Here is a 22,235-nt window from a genome sequence, read left to right as displayed (position 1 = left end):
AGAGACTAAATTTGCTAAGTTAGAGGTACTCTGCTCAGAATTCTCTGTCTGTTGCTGAGAAGATGATGGATAAGGCTTGATATTGCTGAGCCTATTTCTTCCACCATTATTAAAGCCTTGTTGAGGCTTTTGTTGATCCTTCCATGAGAAATTTGGTTGATTTCTCCATGATAAATTATAGGTGTTTCCATAAGGTTCACCCATATAATTTACCTCTGTTATTGCAGGGTTCTCAGGATCATAAGTTCTTCTTCAGAAGATGCCTCTTTAGTACTGTTGGATGCATTTTGCCATCCATTAAACTTTGAGAAATCATGTTGACTTGCTGAGTCAACATTTTGTTCTTAGCCAATATGGCATTCAGAGTATTAATTTTAAGAACTCCCTTCCTCTGAGGCGTCCCATTATTCATGGAATTCTTCTCAGAAGTGTACATGAACTGGTTATTTGCAACCATGTCAATAAGTTCTTGAGCCTATGTAGGCATTTTCTTTAGGTGAATGGATCTACCTGCAGAATTGTCCAGTGACATCTTAGAGAACTCAGATAGACCATAATAAAATATATCTATCATGGTCCATTCTGAAAACATGTCAGAAGGACATCTTTTGGTCATCTGCTTGTATCTTTCCCAAGCTTCATAGAGGGATTCACCATCTTTTTGTTTGAAGGTCTGAACATCCACTCTAAGCTTGCTCAGCTTTTGAGGAGGAAAGAACTTAGCCAAGAAGGCCGTGACCAGCTTATCCCAGGAGTCCAGTCTATCTTTAGGTTGAGAGTCCAACCATGTTCTAGCTCTGTCTCCTACAGTAAAAGGGAAAAGTATGAGCCTGTAGACTTCAAGATCTACTCCATTAGTCTTAACAATCTCACAGATCTGCAAGAACTCAGTTAAGAACCGGTAGGGATCTTCTGATGGAAGTCATGAAACTTGTAGTTCTGTTGCATTAGAGCAACTAATTGAGGTTTCAGCTCAAAATTGTTTGCTCCAATGGCAGGAATTGAGATGCTTCTTCCATCAAACTTGGACGTAGGTGCAGTATAATCACCAAGCATCTTTCTTGCATTATTGTTGTTGGGTTCGGCTGCCATCTCCTTTTCTTGTTCGAAAATTTCAGCAAGGTTGTCTCTGGATTGTTGTAATTTAGCTTCTCTTAGTTTCCTCTTCAGAGTCCTTTCAGGTTCTGGATCAGCTTCAACAAGAATGCCTTTTTTCTTGTTCCTGCTCATATGAGAAAGAAGAGAACAGAAAAAGAAGAGGAATTCTCTATGTCACAGTATAGAGATTCCTTTATGTTAGTAGAAGAAGAAAGGGAATAAGAATGAAGAAGAATGAATAATCCAAACACAAGGGTGAGGATAGGAGCTGAGATTTGAGATGAAGAGAAGTGTTAGTAAATAAATAAATAAATAGAATAAGATGAGAGAGAGAAGTTTTCGAAAATAATTTTTGAAAAGGAGTTAATGATTTTCGAAAATTAAAGGGGAATAAAATTAAAATTAAAATTTAAAACAATTAATTAATTAAAAAGAAATTTTTTTTTGAAAAAGAGGGAGGTATTTTCGAAAATTGGAGAGAGAAAAGTTGTTAGGTGGTTTTGTAAAAGATAAAAAATAAACAACATTTAATTGGTTAGTTTGAAAAAGATTTGAAAATCAAATTTGAAAGGATAAGAAGATAAGAAGATATTTTGAAATCAAATTTTTGAAAAAGATAAAATTTAAAAAGATATGATAAAAAGATATAATTAAAAAGATATGGTTGGAAAAGATTTAATTTTTAAAATTAAAATTAATTACTTGACTAACAAGAAACTAAAAGAAAAGATTCTAGAATTTAAAGATTGAACCTTTCTTAACAAGAAAGTAACAAACTTCAAATTTTTTAATCAATCACATTAATTGTTAGCATAATTTTCGAAAATAAAGATAAAATTAAGAAAAAGATTTTTTGAAAAATATTTTAAAGAATTTTCGAAAATTAATGAGAAAAATGAAAAAGATTTGATTTTTGAAAAAGTTTTGAAAAAGATAAGATTTTTAAAATTTGAAAATTTGACTTGACTTACAAGAAACAACTAATTTTAAAAAATTTTGACTAAGTCAACTCAAATTTTTGAAATTTTGAGAAAAAAAAGGAAAAGATATTTATTTTTTTGATTTTTGAATTTTTAATGATGAGAGAGAAAAACACAATTATGACCCAAAATATGAAAATTTTGGATCAAAACACATGATGCATGCAAGAACACTATGAATGTTAAGATGAACACCAAGAACACTTTGAAGATCAAGATGAACATCAAGACTTATTTTTGAAAAATTTTCAAGAAAGGAAAACATGCAAGACATCAAACTTAGAAATCTTTAATGCTTGGACTCTAACAAACAAAAAATGCATATAAAAAATAAGAAAATACACAAAACAAGAAAATTCAAAGATCAAACAAGAAGACTTACCAAGAACAACTTGAAGATCATGAAGAACAATATGAATGCATGAATTTTTGAAAAATGCAAAAATTTTAAAAACATGTAATTGACACCAAACTTAAAAATGACTCTAGACTCAAACAAGAAACACAAAATATTTTTTATTTTTATGATTTTATAATTTTTTTGGATTTTTGTATATTTTTTCAAAAACATATAGGAAAAATAAAATAAGAAATTCAAAATTTTTAATAAGAATTCCAGGAATCTTTCAATGTTAGTCTAAAGATCCGGTTCAGAAATTGGACATGGCTTAATAGCCAGCCAAGCTTTAGCATACATAGTTCAAGCATGTGAGGAGGAAGCCTCAGTTCAAAAGAATTTAGACATGGCTTTACAGCCAACCAGGCTACAACATGCTTTATGAAACACTAGAATTCATTCTTAAAAATTTAGAATAATTTTTTCGAAAACAGAAGTAAAATTTTTTTTGAAAGATTTTTGAAAATTTTTTGAAAATAAAACAAAAAGAAAATTACCTAATCTGAGCAACAAGATGAACCATCAGTTGTCCAAACTCGAACAATCCCCGGCAACGGCGCCAAAAACTTGGTGGACAAAATTGTGATTCATACTTAAATTGTTGTTCAAAATTGATTCCCCGGTAATGGTCCCAAAAACTTGGTGCTCAATACCATGGTCTAAACATAATTTCACAACTTCGCTCAACTAACCAGCAAGTGTACTGGGTCGTCCAAGTAATAAACCTTACGTGAGTAAGGGTCGATCCCACAGAGATTGTTGGTATGAAGCAAGCTATGGTCATCTTGTAAATCTCAGTCAAGCGGATGATAAATGGTGATAGAGTTTTTGAATAATAATAGTAAATAAACAGAAAATAAAGATAAAAATACTTATGTAGATCATCGATGAGAATTTCAGATAGGCGTATGAAGATGTTATGCTCCTTATGAATCTCTGCTTTCCTACTGCCTTCATCCAATCCTTCTTACTCCTTTCCATGGCAAGCTGTATGTAGGGCATCACCGTTGTCAATGGCTACATCCCATCCTCTCAATGAAAAAGGTCCAAATGCTCTGTCACGGCACGACTAATCATCTGTCGGTTCTCGATCATGTCGGAATAGAATCCCTTGATTCTTTTGCGTTTGTCATCACGCCCAACAATCGCGAGTTTGAAGCTCGTCACAGTCATTCAATCCCGGAATCCTACTCGGAATACCACAGACAAGGTTTAGACTTTCCATATTCTCATGAATGCCGCCATCAATTCTAACTTATACCACGAAGACTCTGATCTCACAGAATGGAAGGCTCGGTTGTCAGGCAAGGGTAACCATGCGTCCTGCATTAGAAATCCAAGAGATACACACTCTAGCTTTCGCTTGTAGAGCGGAAGTGGTTGTCAGGCACGCGTTCATCGGGACGGATGATGATGAGTGTCACGGATCATCACATCCATCAGGTTGAAGTACGAGTAGTATCTTAGAATAGAAATAAGATTGAATTTGAATAAAAGATAGTAGTAATTGCATTAAAACTTCGAGGTACAACATAGCTCCATACCCTTAATCTATGGTGTGTAGAAATTCCACCGTTGAAAATACATAAGTGATGAAGGTTCAGGCATGGCCGAATGGCCAGCCCCCATAAATGTGATCATACCCTTTTATCAGAGTTTTGCTCAGGTCCCTTAATTTCAGCCAAAAATTACTTGAAATCACAGAAAAACACACAAACTCATAGTAAAGTCCAGAAATGTGAATTTAGCATAAAAACTAATGAAAACATCCCTAAAAGTAACTATATCCTATTAAACACTACCTAAAAACAATGCCAAAAAGCGTATAAATTATCCGCTTATCATGCAGCCTTCACCAGCAGGCTCAGGAACTTAACAATTATCGGGAGAGGTATCAGGAGATCCTCACCCACGTGATATCTATGGATGAGCTCATGCTGGAGTTTAGGGAGTCGCTGGAACCAATGCAGCATATGGAGGCTCAGATGGATGTGTACCAGGCCTAGATGCACGTCGTTGGCACCGACCCTGCTAAAGGTGGCAGCGGTATCGTTGGTAACACACGGGCATTGACAATGCCTCTTGCATCGCCAACTCAAGGTCACGAGATTGACGATAGCGACGACTACCTGGATTTGTAGATATTAGGTTTTTGTTTTATTGTTTCATATATTTATTTGGTGTACTTGACGTTTATTTAATTTGCACATTGTATTATTTATTTATTTTAAATAAAAATTCTTCATTATTTATGAATTGACCATTAATTGTGTGAAAAAAATAAATTTAAAATTAAAATTGACCATTTATTTCAAATTCTAAAAAACAAAATTGACATTACAATCGGAATTATCGTAGGAATAATCCGATAGTAACATGGCATGAAACAACATGTTTTGGCCCCAACATTGCTATCAGAAAAATCTGCCGATAACCAATTAGTTTTCTGAGCTAGTAATCTGTCACAAAATCTGACGATAATTACCTCAGATGAAATAAATCTGATGTTAAACATTTACCGGCGAAGTTTATACCATTTGATTATTTTTTATGGTAAATTCGATTGTAAATTGATTACCGTCGGATATATTTAAATAATCCGACGGTACTCAAGATTTTTTTGTAGTATTTGTTGAGCAAAATTTATTATTTTTTGCTAATACTTGACTAACTTTAAACATTAAAAAATAAATTATAAATCCTAAAATCTATCCAATAATATAAAAATAATCTATTATAAAATATTGGCTAATAGTAATAAAAAAATATCGGCTCTATCTAACATTTATAAAAATATAACAAACACAGCTGCTTAACAACAATTAGGAATGGCAAACGGGCTATCCTGCACCGTCCCCCCAAAAGCCTGTCCTACCCCACACTGCCTTGCCTTGTGAGGCAGTCTCGAATTCCTCTCCCATCCCGCCTAATGACGGGTTGGCAGGCTATATAAGCTTGCCAATTCTCTTTTTTTATTAATTTTTTTATTATAAATCATTAAATATTAAATAATATATATAATTTTACAACCATTTCAATAAAATTTTAAATTTTTAAAGACATAAAAATTATAATTTTTAAATTCACAAACATTAAAGTCTTTATAATTCTAAATATGTAATCAACATAATCATCAACCAAGTTTTTTGAAATGAAATAATAAAACCAACATTATAAAAAATAAAACAAACATTGTCCAAAATATATAATTAAATATTTTTAAGTTTCTAATCAATTAAACATAGAATATAAGCCAAATTATAACTTAGAACATCTTCAATTATCATTTTTAATTACAAAAAAATGACGGACCCATCAGAAAAGCCCGCTCTACTCCGCCGAAACCTACCAAAGCTTACAGATTAGACGGCCTTTTTAATTATAACAGTTTTAAATTTTTAGTCCAATCTATCTTTTTTAACAAATTATATGGACCGATCCGATAAGTTTCGATTCGCTCGCCATCTCTAATAACAACTAATAAAATCTCACGCTTAAATTTTAAATTATTTATAAATTCATAGTCAATTTTCTAATAAGAAATATTAGTTATTAATAGTATATTATATCCAATAATTAATCACATAATAGTTCTATTACAAATTTTGATCACAAGTGTTTACTTTTTTTATAAAATTTAGTCACCGTTATATCTTTTGACTTCAATTTTTTCCTAATTATTGTTACTTACATTATGTCGAATCAATTGTTTTAAAGATCATTGTGCATAAATGAATTTTCTTAGCACATTCATATTTGCAAAGATGGCAAAGTGTAATATCCTCACTACCAGAATGTCACGCTTTCGGCTGTATTATTCTGATAACTAGAAGTATTACGACTATTTTATATATTAAATATTAAAATAGGAGCCTCTGGCTCGACATTGTATAGCTGATTGTTTTTTAAAACCAGAAATAAATACTTTATCTTAAGAAAAATAGAAGCAGGTATAGATTTATATACAAGACTTCTTACATAACATCTCATAATATAATATACATATAAAACATACAATCCATATTCCTCTTACAAACTTATAATAACAAAGACAAGGGAATAAAATAATCTAATTAGTACAACAACATATTAACCAAACACAGTATAACTCTTCATAATGCTTCATCTAGTTCCTGAAAAGGTAAAGCTATAGGGGGTGAGAACCTAACCACACGGTCTCACCACGGAGTTTCAAAGTTGTCATAAGAAGATATTTAATAAGAAAACTGTTTTCAAGCTCAGTGATTATCATTGCCTTATGAATCTTTTAAAAACCAATAGGTAATCGTTCAAAACCTTTTTAAAGAAATAATATTTAATCTTTCAAAAATCTGAAACCTTTCCTTATAAGAAAATCTCAATCAGAAACCAACCACGCAATCAAACAATACAATCATTAATTCAGCACCAAAATTTATTCTCAAATTTAGCACGCCGGGACAAACACAAGCAAGACAAACAAGGAAAGCACAGGTTTAGGTAGCAGTTACAGCAAATAGTTCAAGTAGTAGTTAAGAACAGTTTAGCAACTAGGCAAATCAAAACAAGTTCTAACCCAAGCAAAGCATACAAATGCATATGATGCATGCCTGTCCTATGGCTGATGAGGCTCATCTGTCGGTTATCTAGCCAACCCGACAAGTCTGAAAATACTTAGACTGTCCCTCCAACGTGCATCCCCAAGAGTCTATGCATAACTTTTTCTCAAATAATCAATATTGCTCAATGGGAGTTACATTCCTGGGAATTTATATAGTGTTTGGTCACACTTACGTTATAGAGTCAATAGAGTATCGAGTTTTCAACCTAGTACACGTGGTGGCGAGCCATGGTACTTTATCCAGGAAACCTCGTATTTCAGATAATTCAAATTCATAAGCCATATGAATAATTCAAAGATCATATCTCAACATTCTCAACATTCTCAACATCATAATAATCATCAATCCAAATCTCATTTTAAAATTCAATCAAAAACCATATTTCAAAGAAAATCCTCATCATCCTTCTTCTTTCCATTCCGTCCATTAACAATCCAAATTCAAAACATAATTCTTTCTTTGATAAATAAATCAATCTTAAAACATATAATGTTTAAAAACAAATCTTTTTAATTAAGTACTTCAAATAAAACTTCCAATTTTATAAAATTTCGACATCATCTCCTCTAAAACTCGGACACCGCCACTCTTTTCGGGTCCCATCCAAACATTTCTCAAACCTTTTCTCAACCATTTCCAAATCTCAAACATTCTCCAGAGTTGAACCAGTTTCAATATCAAATTATTTTCAAATCAAACCAATTCCAACAATAAAATTCTTTAAAATCAAATCAGCTCAAATATTAAGTCATTTATAAAATCAGACCAACTCAAAATCAAACCGCTCCCAGAATCAATTTATTTTCATATCTCAAATTATTTCCAAAATCGATTCGTTTATATTACCAAGTAAACTCTAAAACCAAGAAAATCCACCTTTCATAATAATCAAGTCATTAAAATTTTCATAACGGTTTTTATCAATAACCATACATCACTCACGCAATCAAGCACCTAATAATCCAGTCCAACAAACCACCACATCCACAAGACAAATATAATCACAGAAGTATATCTTTTTGCATCAATATCTATTTATCACAACTCTGTAATATAAAATAGATTTTAAGAAAAACCCCTAGCTCAACTCGTCCAAACTCGCAAAACCAAAACGCATAAAAAACCCCTTTTTCCTCGGGCAGCGACAGTGACAGCCGCAACCTCAGCTTTATCCACTATCCGTAGTAGTAACCACAACTTTAAGCGCGACACGTAACAACTGGAACTCAATCCTATGTTACCAACATCTCATAATCTTTATCAAATTCATAACAGAACAGACATACACTAGCGATGAAGGTTTTGTAAAAGATATGCTTATAGAATAAAGGAGAAACATCGAGACGAAGCAACGGCATCAGCTCCGACACTTAGAAGAACAAGACTCAGCATAAACGAACCACGGTCGGAACCCAAAATGGAGTGGGCTAGGGTATGACAGCTGCAGGGGCGTCCTCCAACGGTTGCAGCAGCCGTTTTCCAGCGTCGTTCGGTGAGGCAGAACAGCAGTGGTAACTTCCACCGTCGTCACCTCCTCTCTTCCGGCGACAAGCTCCTAAAGCAAGGATGGTCGAGCTCCCTTCCAAAAATGGCAACGGCGTTACTTTCTTTCTCTCTGCCTCGTTCGACGGCGATGGGGCGACTGGGGTTTGGTGGCAGTGATTTCTTCGACGGCGTCTACGAGATGCGGCTTCGCTTCTCGATCATGTCTCTCCTCGGGCTCCCACAAGCGACGGCGACACGCGGTGGCCTCGACGATGGTGGCAAGGAGCACGACGGCACGAGGACGAACAACGAGGCAAGCTTGACGGCGGGGCATGGCACAGTGGCGGTGCGGGCTGGACGTGGTTTGGCAGCGCGGACAGTTCCCCCTTTTCCCGGCGCTCTCCCTCTCTCGGATCTTTCCCCTTCTCTCGCAACCCTCAATCTCTTTTCTCTCTTTTCTTCTTTCTTTCACTGAACTCTGTGTGTGTTAGTGAATGAGTGTATTGTTTGTGTATGTGTGCTGATTGTGTGGGTGGGGTAACTGTGAGTGAGGGGGGTGAGAGAGTGAGTGTCACATGTGAGGGATGGTGAGTGTCACATGTGAGGGATATGGTGTTATTTAGTTAGAGTTTGGGGTAGATTAGGAAATTTTAATAAAGATAGGAGTAATAATATAATTTTATAAAATAAATAAAAAGATAAAATAATAATTAAAAATCAAATTAAATGTAAAGTATCCATCTTTAAAAATATCTTTTAATTAACAATCTGTAAATTATTTTTAATTCAATACCAATTTAATAAAAATTAGAGATAAGTAAATTAATTCTCCTTTATTTATAAAATAAGGTTAAAAATCTATATATTAAAATTAAGGCATACAAAATATTCATTATTTTTCAGTTATAAAAACTCTAAATAATAAATAAGAGTTTAATCAACTTTTATATAAAAAATATCTAAAATATAGTATTAAATAAATATAATACGTCATAATAATTTATTAATAACTTTTAAAAATTTAGGGATCTTACACAAAGAGGATAAGACTCAATGATAAACATTTTTGAATGACAAAGATAACTTATCTTCCTTTATTGTAATTGATTTTACTGTAAGTTGGAATGTATGAAAATAAATGACTTAGTACGTTCTTTCATTATAAGATGGGTAAATGACTTTTATAAACTAAAGAAAAACTAATTTTATGTGTATTTCTCAAATCCAAAAATGTTATGTGATGTCTCGTTAAATGTTTTAATGTAAATCGAATTTATTAAATTTAAATTAGGCTTCATAGCACTAAATTAAATCTACTTGATTCGAATTACTTAGTTTAGGTTTACACGTAAATCGAATTAAATAAATTCGAATTAGACCAAGTACTACTAAATCGAATCAATGAGTTTCGATTTATATGGTCACAACAAAATCGAATAAAGAAGTCTCGATTTAGCTCCCTTAGTAAATCGAATAGATTGAATTCGATTTATACTCAGTACTGGCTAATGGTAAATCGACTCGATTAGCTTTGATTTACTATAAATTCTACTATATATATAAATCGAAAGGAGTTAATTCGATTAAATATATGCCTAATGTATATAAATACGAGTTGAACGTGAACTTTTATCGTAGTGGGACTCACAATGGCTAGTGATGAGAGTTTTTTTAGTTCTGGTGCACTATAGAGGGCAGATTAAGAAGAAAATGCAATCAAAAATCAAATTTACTGATAAAAATCCGCAGAGTATTTTTCTCAAACTTTCGACAAGTTTCACCGAGTTTTAAAATACTATACTCCAAAAACTGGGGCTGCATCGCATGAAACGGGTGGAGAAGTTATTCTACAGAATCCCGATTTGCATGTTGTACGATGTCAGGTAGTGTGCGTTGTTGAGGACGAGTCCTGTTGGTGCACGAAATTGTGATCATCAATGGCGCCATCAACATGGTACGCTCAATTGCAATCTCAACTCTTTATCACAACTTCGCACAACTAACCAGCAAGTGTACTGGGTCGTCCAAGTAATAAACCTTACGCGAGTAAGGGTCGATCCCACGGAGATTGTTGGTATGAAGCAAGCTATGGTCACCTTGTAAATCTTAGTCAGGCAGATTCAAATGGTTATGGATGATATATGAATAAAGCATAAAATAAAGATAGAGATACTTATGTAATTCATTGGTGAGAACTTCAGATAAGCGTATGGAGATGCTTTGTCCCTTCCGTCTCTCTGCTTTCCTACTGTCTTCATCCAATCCTTCTTACTCCTTTCCATGGCAAGCTGTATGTTGGGCATCACCATTGTCAGTGGCTACAATCCCGTCCTCTCAGTGAAAATGTTCAACACACCCTGTCACGGCACGGCTAATCATCTGTCGGTTCTCAATCAGGTTGGAATAGAATCCATTGATTCTTTTGCGTCTGTCACTAACGCCCAACCTTCAGGAGTTTGAAGCTCGTCACAGTCATTCAATCATTGAATCCTACTCAGAATACCACAGACAAGGTTTAGACCTTCCGGATTCTCTTGAATGCCGCCATCAATTCTAGCTTATACCACGAAGATTCCGATCAAGGGATCCAAGAGATAAACATTCAAGCCTTGTTTGCTTGTAGAACAGAAGTGGTTGTCAGGCACTCGTTCATAAGTGAGAATGATGATGAGTGTCACATAATCATCACATTCATCATGTTCTTGGGTGCAAATGAATATCTTAGAACAAGAATAAGCTGAATTGAATAGAAGAACAATAGTAATTGCATTAATACTCGAGGTACAGCAGAGCTCCACACCTTAATCTATGGTGTGTAGAAACTCCACCGTTGAAAATACATAAGAACAAGGTATAGGCATGGCCGAATGGCCAGCCTCCCATAATCTAAGAACTAGACGTCCAAAGATGATCCTAAGATCTAAATTGATCAAAAGATGAAAATACAATAGCAAAAGGTCCTATTTGTAGAGAACTAGTAGCCTAGGGTTTACAGAGATGAGTAAATGACATAAAAATCCACTTCCAGGCCCACTTGGTGTGTGCTTGGACTGAGCATTGAAGCTTTCATGTGTAGAGACTTTTCTTGGAGTTAAACGCCAGCTTTTGTGCCAGTTTGGGCGTTTAACTCCCATTCTTGTGCCAGTTCCGGCGTTTAACGCTGGGCAGTTTTGAGCTGATTTGGAACGCCAGTTTGGGCCATTAAATCTCAGGAAAAGTATGGACTATTATACATTGCTGGAAAGCCCAGGATGTCTACTTTCCAAAGACGTTGAGAGCGCGCCAATTGGGATTCTGTAGCTCCAGAAAAACCACTTTGAGTGCAGGGAGGTCAGAATCCAACAGCATCTACAGTCCTTTTCAGTCTCTGAATAAGATTTTTGCTCAGGTTCCTCAATTTCAGCCAGAAAATACCTGAAATCACAGAAAAACACACAAACTCATAGTAAAGTCTAGAAAAGTGAATTTTAACTAAAAACTAATAAAAATATAATAAAAACTAACTAAAACATACTAAAAACAATGCCAAAAAGCGTATAAATTATCCGCTCATCACAACACCAAACTTAAATTGTTGCTTGTCCCCAAGCAACTGAAAATCAAATAAGATAAAAAGAAGAGAATATGCAATGAATTCCAAAAACATCTATGAAGATCAGTATTAATTAGATGAGCGGGGCTTTTAGCTTTTTGCCTCTGAACAGTTTTGGCATCTCACTTTATCCTTTGAAATTCAGAATGATGGGCTTCTATAGGAACTCAGAATCCATATAGTATTATTGATTCTCCTAGTTAAGTATGATGATTCTTGAACATAGCTACTTTATGAGTCTTGGCTGTGGCCCAAAGCACTCTGTCTTCCAGTATTACCACCGGATACATACATGCCACAGACACATAACTGGGTGAACCTTTTCAGATTGTGACTCAGCTTTGCTAGAGTCCCCACTTAGAGGTGTCCAGGGTTCTTAAGCACACTCTTTTTGCCTTGGATCACAACTTTATTCTTTTTCTCTTTTTTTTCTTTTTTTTGTATTCACTGCTTTTTCTTGCTTCAAGAATCATTTTTATGATTTTTCAGATCCTCAGTAACATGTCTCCTTTTTCATCATTCTTTCAAGAGCCAACATTCATGAACAATAAATTCAAAAGACATATGCACTGTTCAAGCATACATTCAGAAAACAAAAGTATTGCCACCACATCAATATAATTAATCTGTTATAAAATTCAAAATTCATGCAATTCTTCTCTTTTTCAATTAAGAACATTTTTCATTCAAGAAAGGTGATGGATTCATAGGACATTCATAACTTTAAGGCATAGACACTAAGACACTAATGATCACAAGACACAAACATAGATAAACATAAGCATGAAAATTCGAAAAATAGGAAAATAAGGAACAAGGAGATTAAAGAACGGGTCCACCTCAGTGATGGCGGCTTGTTCTTCCTCTTGAAGATCTTATGGAGTGCTTGAGCTCCTCAATGTCTCTTCCTTGCCTTTGTTGCTCCTCTCTCATGATTCTTTGATCTTCTCTAATTTCATGGAAGAGGATGGAATGTTCTTGGTGCTCCACCCTTAGTTGTCCCATGTTGGAACTCAATTCTCCTAGGGAGGTGTTGATTTGCTCCCAATAGTTTTGTGAAGGAAAGTGCATCCCTTGAGGCATCTCAGGGATTTCATGATGAGTGGGATCTCTTGTTTGCTCCATCCTTTTCTTAGTGATGGGCTTGTCCTCATCAATGAGGGTGTCTCCCTCTATGTCAATTCCAACTGAATAACAGAGGTGACAAATGAGATGAGGAAAGGCTAACCTTGCCAAGGTAGAGGACTTGTCCGCCACCTTATAAAGTTCTTGGGATATGACCTCATGAACTTCTATCTCCTCTCCAATCATGATGCTATGAATCATGATAGCCCGGTCTATAGTAACTTCGGACCGGTTGCTAGTGGAAATGATTGAGCGTTGGATAAACTCCAACCATCCCCTAGCCACGGGCTTAAGGTCATGCCTTCTCAGTTGAACCGGCTTCCCTCGTGAATCTCTCTTCCATTGAGCACCCTCTTCACAAATGTCTATGAGGACTTGGTCCAACCTTTGATCAAAGTTGACCCTTCTAGTGTAAGGGTGTTCATCTCCTTGCATCATGGGCAAGTTGAATGCCAACCTTACATTTTCCGGACTAAAATCTAAGCATTTCCCCCGAACCATTGTAAGCCAATTCTTTGGGTTTGGGTTCACACTTTGATCATGGCTCTTGGTGATCCATGCATTCGCATAGAACTCTTGAACCATTAAGAATCCGACTTGTTGAATAGGGTTGGTAAGAACTTCCCAACCTCTTCTTCGGATCTCATGTCGGATCTCTGGATATTCACTCTTTTTGAGTTTAAAAGGAACCTCGGGGATCACCTTCTTCAAGGCCACAACTTCATAGAAGTGGTCTTGATGCACCCTTGAGATGAATCTCTCCATCTCCCATGACTCAGAGGTGAAAGCTTTTGCCTTCCCTTTCCTCTTTCTAGAGGTTTCTCCGGCCTTGGATGGCATAAATGGTTATGGAAAAACAAAAAGCAATGCTTTTACCACACCAAAATTAAAAGGTTGGCTCGTCCTCGAGCAAAAGAAGAAAGAAGAGAGTAGAAGAAGAAGAAATGAAGGAGATGGCTTTGTGGTTCGGCCAAAGGGAGAGAAGTAGTGTTTAGGTTGTGTGAAAAGGAGGTGGTAAAGATGGGTTTATATAGGAGTGGAGAGAGGGGTAAGGTTCGGCTATGTGAGGGCGGGTTTGGGAGGGAAAGTGGTTTGAATTTGAATAGTGAGGTAGGTGGGGTTTTATGAAGGGTGGATGTGAATGGTGAAGAGAATAGTGGGATATGATAGGTGAGGGGTTTTTAGGGAAGAGGTGTTGAGGTGATTGGTGAATGGGTGAAGAGGAGAGAGAGAGTGGTGGGGTAGGTGGGGATCTTGTGGGGTCCACAGATCCTGAGGTATCAAGGAAAATTCATCCCTGCACCAAGTGGCGAGCAAAAATGCTCTTTATGCCAATTCTGGCATTAAACGCCAGTCTGGTGCCCCTTTCTGGCGTTAAACGCCCAGAATGGTGCCAGACTAGGCGTTAAACACCCATTTGCTGCCCTTACTGGCGTTTAAACGCCAGCAAGGTCTTCCTCCAGGGTGTGCTATTTTTCTTTCTATTTTTCATTCTGTTTTTACTTTTTTAATTGATTTTGTGACTTCCCATGATCATCAACCTACAGAAAACATAAAATAACAAAGGAAAATTAGATAAATATAACATTGGGTTGCCTCCCAACAAGCGCTTCTTTAATGTCAGTAGCTTGACAGTGGGCTCTCATGGAGCCTCACAGATACTCAGAGCAATGTTGGAACCTCCCAACACCAAACTTAGAGTTTGAATGTGGGGGTTCAACACCAAACTTAGAATTTGGTTGTGGCCTCCCAACACCAAACTTAGAGTTTGACTGTGGGGGCTCTGTTTGACTCTGTTTTAAGAGAAGCTTTTCATGCTTCCTCTCCATGGTAACAGAGGGATATCCTTGAGCCTTAAACACAAAGGATTCTTCATTCACTTGAATGATCAATTCTCCTCTGTCAATATCAATCACAGCCTTTGCTGTGGCTAGGAAGGGTCTGCCAAGGATGATGGATTCATCCATGCACTTCCCAGTCTCTAGGACTATGAAATCAGCAGGGATGTAATGGTCTTCAATCTTTACCAGAACATCCTTTACAAACCCATAAGCTTGTTTTCTTGAATTGTCTGCCATCTCTAGTGAGATTCTTGCAGCTTGTACCTCAAAGATCCCTAGCTTCTCCATTACAGAGAGAGTCATGAGGTTTACACTTGACCCTAGGTCACACAAGGCCTTCTTGAAGGTCATGGTGCCTATGGCACAAGGTATTGAGAACTTCTCAGGATCTTGTCTCTTTTGAGGTAGTTTCTGCCTAGACAAGTCATCCAGTTCTTTGGTGAGCAAAGGAGGTTCATTCTCCCAAGTATCATTACCAAATAACTTGTCATTTAGCTTCATGATTGCTCCAAGGTATTTAGCAACTTGCTCTTCAGTGACATCTTCATCCTCTTCAGAGGAAGAATATTCATCAGAGCTCATGAATGGCAGAAGTAAATCCAATGGAATCTCTATGGTCTCCTTATGAGCCTCAGATTCCCATGGTTCCTCATTAGGGAACTCATTGGAGGCCAGTAGATGTCCATTGAGGTCTTCCTCAGTGGCGATCACTACCTCTTTCTCCTCTCCAAGTTCGGCCATGTAGGTCATGTTAATGGCCTTGCATTCTCCTTTTGGATTCTCTTCTGTATTGCTTGGAAGAGTACTAGGAGGGAGTTCAGTAATTTTCTTGCTCAGCTGTCCCACTTGTGCCTTCAAGTTTCTAATGGAGGACCTTGTTTCAGTCATGAAACTTTGAGTAGTTTTGATTAGATCAGAGACCATGGTTGCTAAGTCAGAGTGGCTCTGCTTAGAATTCTCTGTCTGTTGCTGAGAAGATGATGGAAAAGGCTTGCCATTGCTAAACCTGTTTCTTCCACCATTATTGTTGTTGAAGCCTTATTGAGGTCTCTGTTGATCCTTCCATGAGAGATTTGGATGATTTCTCCAAGAAGAATTATAGGTGTTTCCATAGGGTTCTCCCATGTAATTCACCTCTTCCATTGAAGGGTTCTCAGGATCATAAGCTTCTTCTTCAGATGAAGCGTCTTTAGTACTGCCTGGTGCAGCTTGTATTCCAGACAGACTTTGAGAAATCATATTGACTTGTTGAGTCAATATTTTGTTCTGAGCCAATATGGCATTCAGAGTATCAATCTCAAGAACTCCTTTCTTCTGATTTGTCCCATTGTTCACAGGATTCCTTTCAGAAGTGTACATGAATTGGTTATTTGCAACCATTTCAATTAGTTCTTGAGCTTCTGCAGGCGTCTTCTTCAGATGAAGAGATCCTCCAGCAGAGTTGTCTAATGACATCTTGGACAGCTCAGACAGACCATCATAGAAGATACCTATGATGCTCTACTCAGAAAGCATGTCAGAGGGACATTTTCTGATCAATTGTTTGTATCTTTCCCAAGCTTCATAGAGGGATTTACCTTCCTTCTGTGTGAAGGTTTGGACTTCCACTCTAAGCTTACTCAATTTTTGAGGTGGAAAGAACTTTGCCAAGAAGGCATTGACTAGCTTTTCCCAAGAGTTCAGGCTTTCTTTAGGTTGTGAGTCCAATCATATCCTAGCTCTGTCTCTTACAGCAAAAGGGAATAGCATAAGTCTATAGACTTCAGGGTCAACCCCATTGGTCTTGACAGTGTCACAGATTTGCAAGAAATCAGCTAAAAACTGATGAGGATCTTCCAATGGAAGTCCATGGAACTTGCAATTCTGTTGCATTAGAGAAACTAATTGAGGCTTAAGCTCAAAGTTGTTTGCTCCAATGGCAGGGATAGAGATGCTTCTCCCTTAGAAGTCGGGAGTAGGTGCAGTAAAGTCACCCAGCACCTTCCTTGCATTGTTGGCATTGTTGTTGTTTTCGGCTGCCATGTCTTCTTCTTTGAAGATTTCTATTAGGTCCTCTATAGAGAGTTGTGCTTTAACTTCTCTTAGCTTTCGCTTCAAGGTCCTTTCAGGTTCAGGGTCAGCCTCAACAAGAATGCTTTTGTCTTTGCTCCTGCTCATATGAAAGAGAAGTGAACAAGAAAATATGGAATCCTCTATGTCACAGTATAGAGATTCCTTGAGGTGTCAGAGGAAAAAGAAAAATAGAAGGAAGAGGTAGAAAATTCGAACTTATCAAGGAAAGATAGAGTTCGAATTGTGCATTGAGGAATAGTGTTAGTCCATAAATAGAAGGATGTGAGAAGAGGGGAAGAAATTTTCGAAAATAAATTAAAAAGATTTTAAAAACATTTTCAAAAATTGAATAATGATTTTCGAAAACTAAGAGTGGGAAAGAAATTAAGTGATTTTTGAAAAAGATTTTGAAATTAGAAATTAAAAATATATGATTGAAAACTATTTTGAAAAAGGTGTGATTAAAAAGATATGATTGAAAAGTTATGGTTTTAAAAAGATGTGATTGAGAAGATATGATTTGAAAAACAATTTGAAAAGATTTGATTTTTAAAATCAATGACTTGGCTAACAAGAAAAGATATGATTCAAACATTAAACCTTTCTCAACAGAAAAGGCAACATACTTGAAATTTTGAATCAAATCATTAATTGTTAGCAAGTATTTTTGAAATTGGAAAGAAATTGATTTTGAAAATATAAGATTGAAAAGATATGATTTGAAAAAGATTTGATTTTGAAAACTTTTGAAAACTTGAAAAAAATTTGAATTAAAAACAAAATCTTCCCTCTTGTGCCATACTGGCGTTAAACGCCCAGAATGGTGCACATTCTGGCGTTTAACGCCCAAAACACTACCCTTTTGGGCGTTAAACGCCCAGCCAGGCACCCTGGCTGGCGTTTAAACGCCAGTTTTCCTTCCTCACTGGGCGTTTTGAACGCCCAGCTTTTTCTGTGTAATTCCTCTGCTGTATGTTCTGAATCTTCAATTCTCTGTATTATTGACTTGAAAAGACACAAATTAAATTTTTTTTTGGATTTTTAGTAATGAGGAATAATCAAAATGCAACTAAAATCAAATAAACAATGCATGCAAGACACCAAACTTAGCAGTTTGTATACCATTGACACTAACAAAATGAGAATGCATATGAAAAATAACAAAACACTCAAGACAAGAGAATTTAAAGATCAGAACAAGGAAATCACAAGAACAACTTGAAGATTAATGAAGACACATGCATGAATGCAGAAGAATAGAAACATGCAATTGACACCAAACTTAAAATGAGACACTAGACTCAACAAGAAACATAAAATATTTTTTTTTATTTTTATGATTTTGTAAATTTTTTTGGATTTTTCAAAAATTAAGTGGAAAAGAAAATAAAGATATCAAAATTCTTAATGAGAATTACAGGAATCATGCAATGTTAGTCTAAAGCTTTAGTCTAAAGGAATTAGACATGGCTAGCCAAGCTTCAGCAGGACATTACATTCAAGAGCTAAATTGATGAGAATCAATCAGCTTTGGTGATGATAAGAACATCACCTTGAAACACTAGAATTCATTCTTAAGAACTCTGAAGAAAAATACCTAATCTAAGCAACAAGATGAACCGTCAGTTGTCCAAACTCAACAATCCCCGGCAACGGCGCCAAAAACTTGGTGCACGAAATTGTGATCATCAATGGCGCCATCAACATGGTACGCTTAATTGCAATCTCAACTCTTTATCACAACTTTGCACAACTAACCAGCAAGTGTACTGGGTCGTCCAAGTAATAAACCTTACGCGAGTAAGGGTCGATCCCACGGAGATTGTTGGTATGAAGCAAGCTATGGTCACCTTGTAAATCTTAGTCAGGCAGATTCAAATGGTTATGGATGATATATGAATAAAGCATAAAATAAAGATAGAGATACTTATGTAATTCATTGGTGAGAACTTCAGATAAGCGTATGGAGATGCTTTGTCCCTTCCGTCTCTCTGCTTTCCTACTGTCTTCATCCAATCCTTCTTACTCCTTTCCATGGCAAGCTGTATGTTGGGCATCACCGTTGTCAGTGGCTACAATCCCGTCCTCTCAGTGAAAATGTTCAACGCACCCTGTCACGGCACGGCTAATCATCTGTCGGTTCTCAATCAGGTTGGAATAGAATCCATTGATTCTTTTGCGTCTGTCACTAACGCCCAGCCTTCAGGAGTTTGAAGCTCGTCACAGTCATTCAATCATTAAATCCTACTCAGAATACCACAGACAAGGTTTAGACCTTCCAGATTCTCTTGAATGCCGCCATCAATTCTAGCTTATACCACGAAGATTCCAATCAAGGGATCCAAGAGATAAACATTCAAGCCTTGTTTGCTTGTAGAACAGAAGTGGTTATCAGGCACTCGTTCATAAGTGAGAATGATGATGAGTGTCACATAATCATCACATTCATCATGTTCTTGGGTGCAAATGAATATCTTAGAACAAGAATAAGCTGAATTGAATAGAAGAACAATAGTAATTGCATTAATACTCGAGGTACAGCAGAGCTCCACACCTTAATCTATGGTGTGTAGAAACTCCACCGTTGAAAATACATAAGAACAAGATCTAGGCATGGCCAAATGGCCAGCCTCCCATAATCTAAGAACTAGACGTCCAAAGATGATCCTAAGATCTAAATTGATCAAAAGATGAAAATACAATAGCAAAAGGTCCTATTTGTAGAGAACTAGTAGCCTAGGGTTTACAGAGATGAGTAAATGACAGAAAAATCCACTTCCGGGCCCACTTGGTGTATGCTTGGGCTGAGCATTGAAGCTTTCATGTGTAGAGACTTTTCTTGGAGTTAAACGCCAGCTTTTGTGCCAGTTTGGGCGTTTAACTCCCATTCTTGTGCCAGTTCCGGCGTTTAACGCCGGGCAATTTTGAGCTGATTTGGAACGCCAGTTTGGGCCATCAAATCTCGAGTAAAGTATGGACTATTATACATTTATGGAAAGCCCAGGATGTCTACTTTTCAACGCCGTTGAGAGCGCGCCAATTGGGCTTCTGTAGCTCCAGAAAAACCACTTCGAGTGCAGGGAGGTCAGAATCCAACAGCATCTACAGTCCTTTTCAGCCTCTGAATCAGATTTTTGCTCAGGTCCATCAATTTCAGCCAGAAAATACCTGAAATCACAGAAAAACACAAAAACTTATAGTAAAGTCCAGAAAAGTGAATTTTAACTAAAAACTAATAAAAATATAATAAAAACTAACTAAAACATACTAAAAACATACTAAAAACAATGCCAAAAAGCGTATAAATTATCCGCTCATCACCTGTGCGAGTTGGTGGGCAAGTGGATGACTCATCAGCTTATTTCCATCGGCTTTTTTAGACATTCCCACAGTGTATCGAGGTCTTTCGTCATTGCAAGCTGTTGGTTAGTGTCAACAGGACCCACCTATATGGCAAATACGGTGGTACATTGCTTGTCGAGATTGCTCAGGACGGTAACTCCAATATTATTCATGTTGCATTCACACTTGTGGAGGGTGAGCATGCAGAGTTGTGGTCATTCTTTTTGTCTCACCTTCGATAGCATGTGACGCCTCAACCGGATATTCTAGTCATATCAAATAGGCACAATGGGATAAAGGCTGCATTGGTGGTTCTGATGGTGGCTGGCTTCCGCCTAAAGCCCACTGGACATTTTCTATCCGTTACATGGCGGCGAATTTTGCTCTGAGTTCAAGGGCAAAGATTCACGGAGTTTTTAGTGACTGCTGCTTATGCCGAAACTGAGGTCGAGTTTCACTACTGGTTTGACATACCTCCTAACCGTCTCATCGTCTGCCCCCTTCGAAAGCTCACTAAATATCTTCTGCATCCAAGTGCACTTCACCGTGAACTTGTCAATGCAGTTCGCGTGAGGTAAAACACCCAACAGCTCCTCGAACCATGCCCACACTGGGTGGCCACCTTCGGTATGTCACTCAATGTCCATGAGGCATCCGCTGACATATTGACTATCGATCGGGAGCCCTAACTGGTACGCTACATCTTGCAACGTGATCGTGCGCTCTTCGAGTGGCATGTGAAAAGTATGTGTCTCCAAACACCATCTCTCCATGAATGCGCTCACTAGTGGCTCATCCAATCTAAAACAAATTTCGTTCAGCCTTGTAAGATGGTATAGACCGGCCATCTGCAAGTACGGCACGATCCTGTCATCCAGGAGCATACCGTGTTACCTTCTCATGCTGATGATACATTGATGGGGCTTCACAATGATAGCAAGTGTTTTTTACAGCCATAACAAAACAGTGTTCGGTTAAAAAATTCTAAATTGCACGCCCTAATTTATAAAAAATCATTTACAGTAACCATGTAAAAATGTTTAGAGGAACCACAACAAAATACTAAATAATGCATGACCTAATTCCAAAAAAAAAACCTTAACTCAAACATATAATCTCACACATTTAGACAAAAAAGAAAATGGTAAAACTAAATGGGCTTAAGTACTTGACTACTTTGAAAAAAAAAACTCTTTAACGTAGAAAACATATCATAGTACTTTAAAAGTTTGAATTCAAGTGCAACAATTGGTTTAAAGTGAATCCTAATCCTAAACTACTTCTCGGTGAATATAAAACTAATAACTTAAAAATCTAGTAGAGCCTATAATCGCTATGCTAACTAACATTTTTAGGTACCATTTCATGTTCTTAAAATCTAACCAACTAATAGCTTACTACCTCTAACCAACAATTATATTGAAAAAAATAATTTTCTAATTTCTAACTAAGAACTGAAAACAACTACTCCAAGAAGGATGTTAACATTACTAGCATGACTAACTAAATTATATTGAAGACAAAAATTTTCAATCACTAACCTCTTCATGGACGGCACCAGCAATATGCGCAACTCCATCTAACCGATAGATACAATTTGGATCGTTCTCCATGTGTTCAAATTTAAATTTTGTTGGGGTTTCTTTCAAAAGTTTTCGAGGAGGGTAGTTTATGGTGGGATGGTTTCCATTAGAAATTCTGAAGTGTAATTCGAATAAGTTG

At 36.6% G+C, this 22,235-nt stretch overlaps 1 non-coding gene across 1 annotated transcript; it reads left to right on the top strand.

Moving 5' to 3' along the window:
* The first annotated feature begins 590 nt into the window (after positions 1–590).
* On the top strand, positions 591–694 carry LOC112719352 (small nucleolar RNA R71). Its single transcript, XR_003161655.1, has one exon. It is a non-coding gene; the product is annotated as a small nucleolar RNA R71 (small nucleolar RNA).
* The last annotated feature ends 21,541 nt before the right edge of the window (positions 695–22,235 follow it).

Source organism: Arachis hypogaea, chromosome 10 (assembly GCF_003086295.3).
Source record: "Arachis hypogaea cultivar Tifrunner chromosome 10, arahy.Tifrunner.gnm2.J5K5, whole genome shotgun sequence".
Classification (NCBI taxonomy): domain Eukaryota; kingdom Viridiplantae; phylum Streptophyta; class Magnoliopsida; order Fabales; family Fabaceae; genus Arachis; species Arachis hypogaea.
The sequence above is the reverse complement of the archived record's forward strand: the minus strand, read 5'-3'. Positions and strand labels throughout refer to the sequence as shown.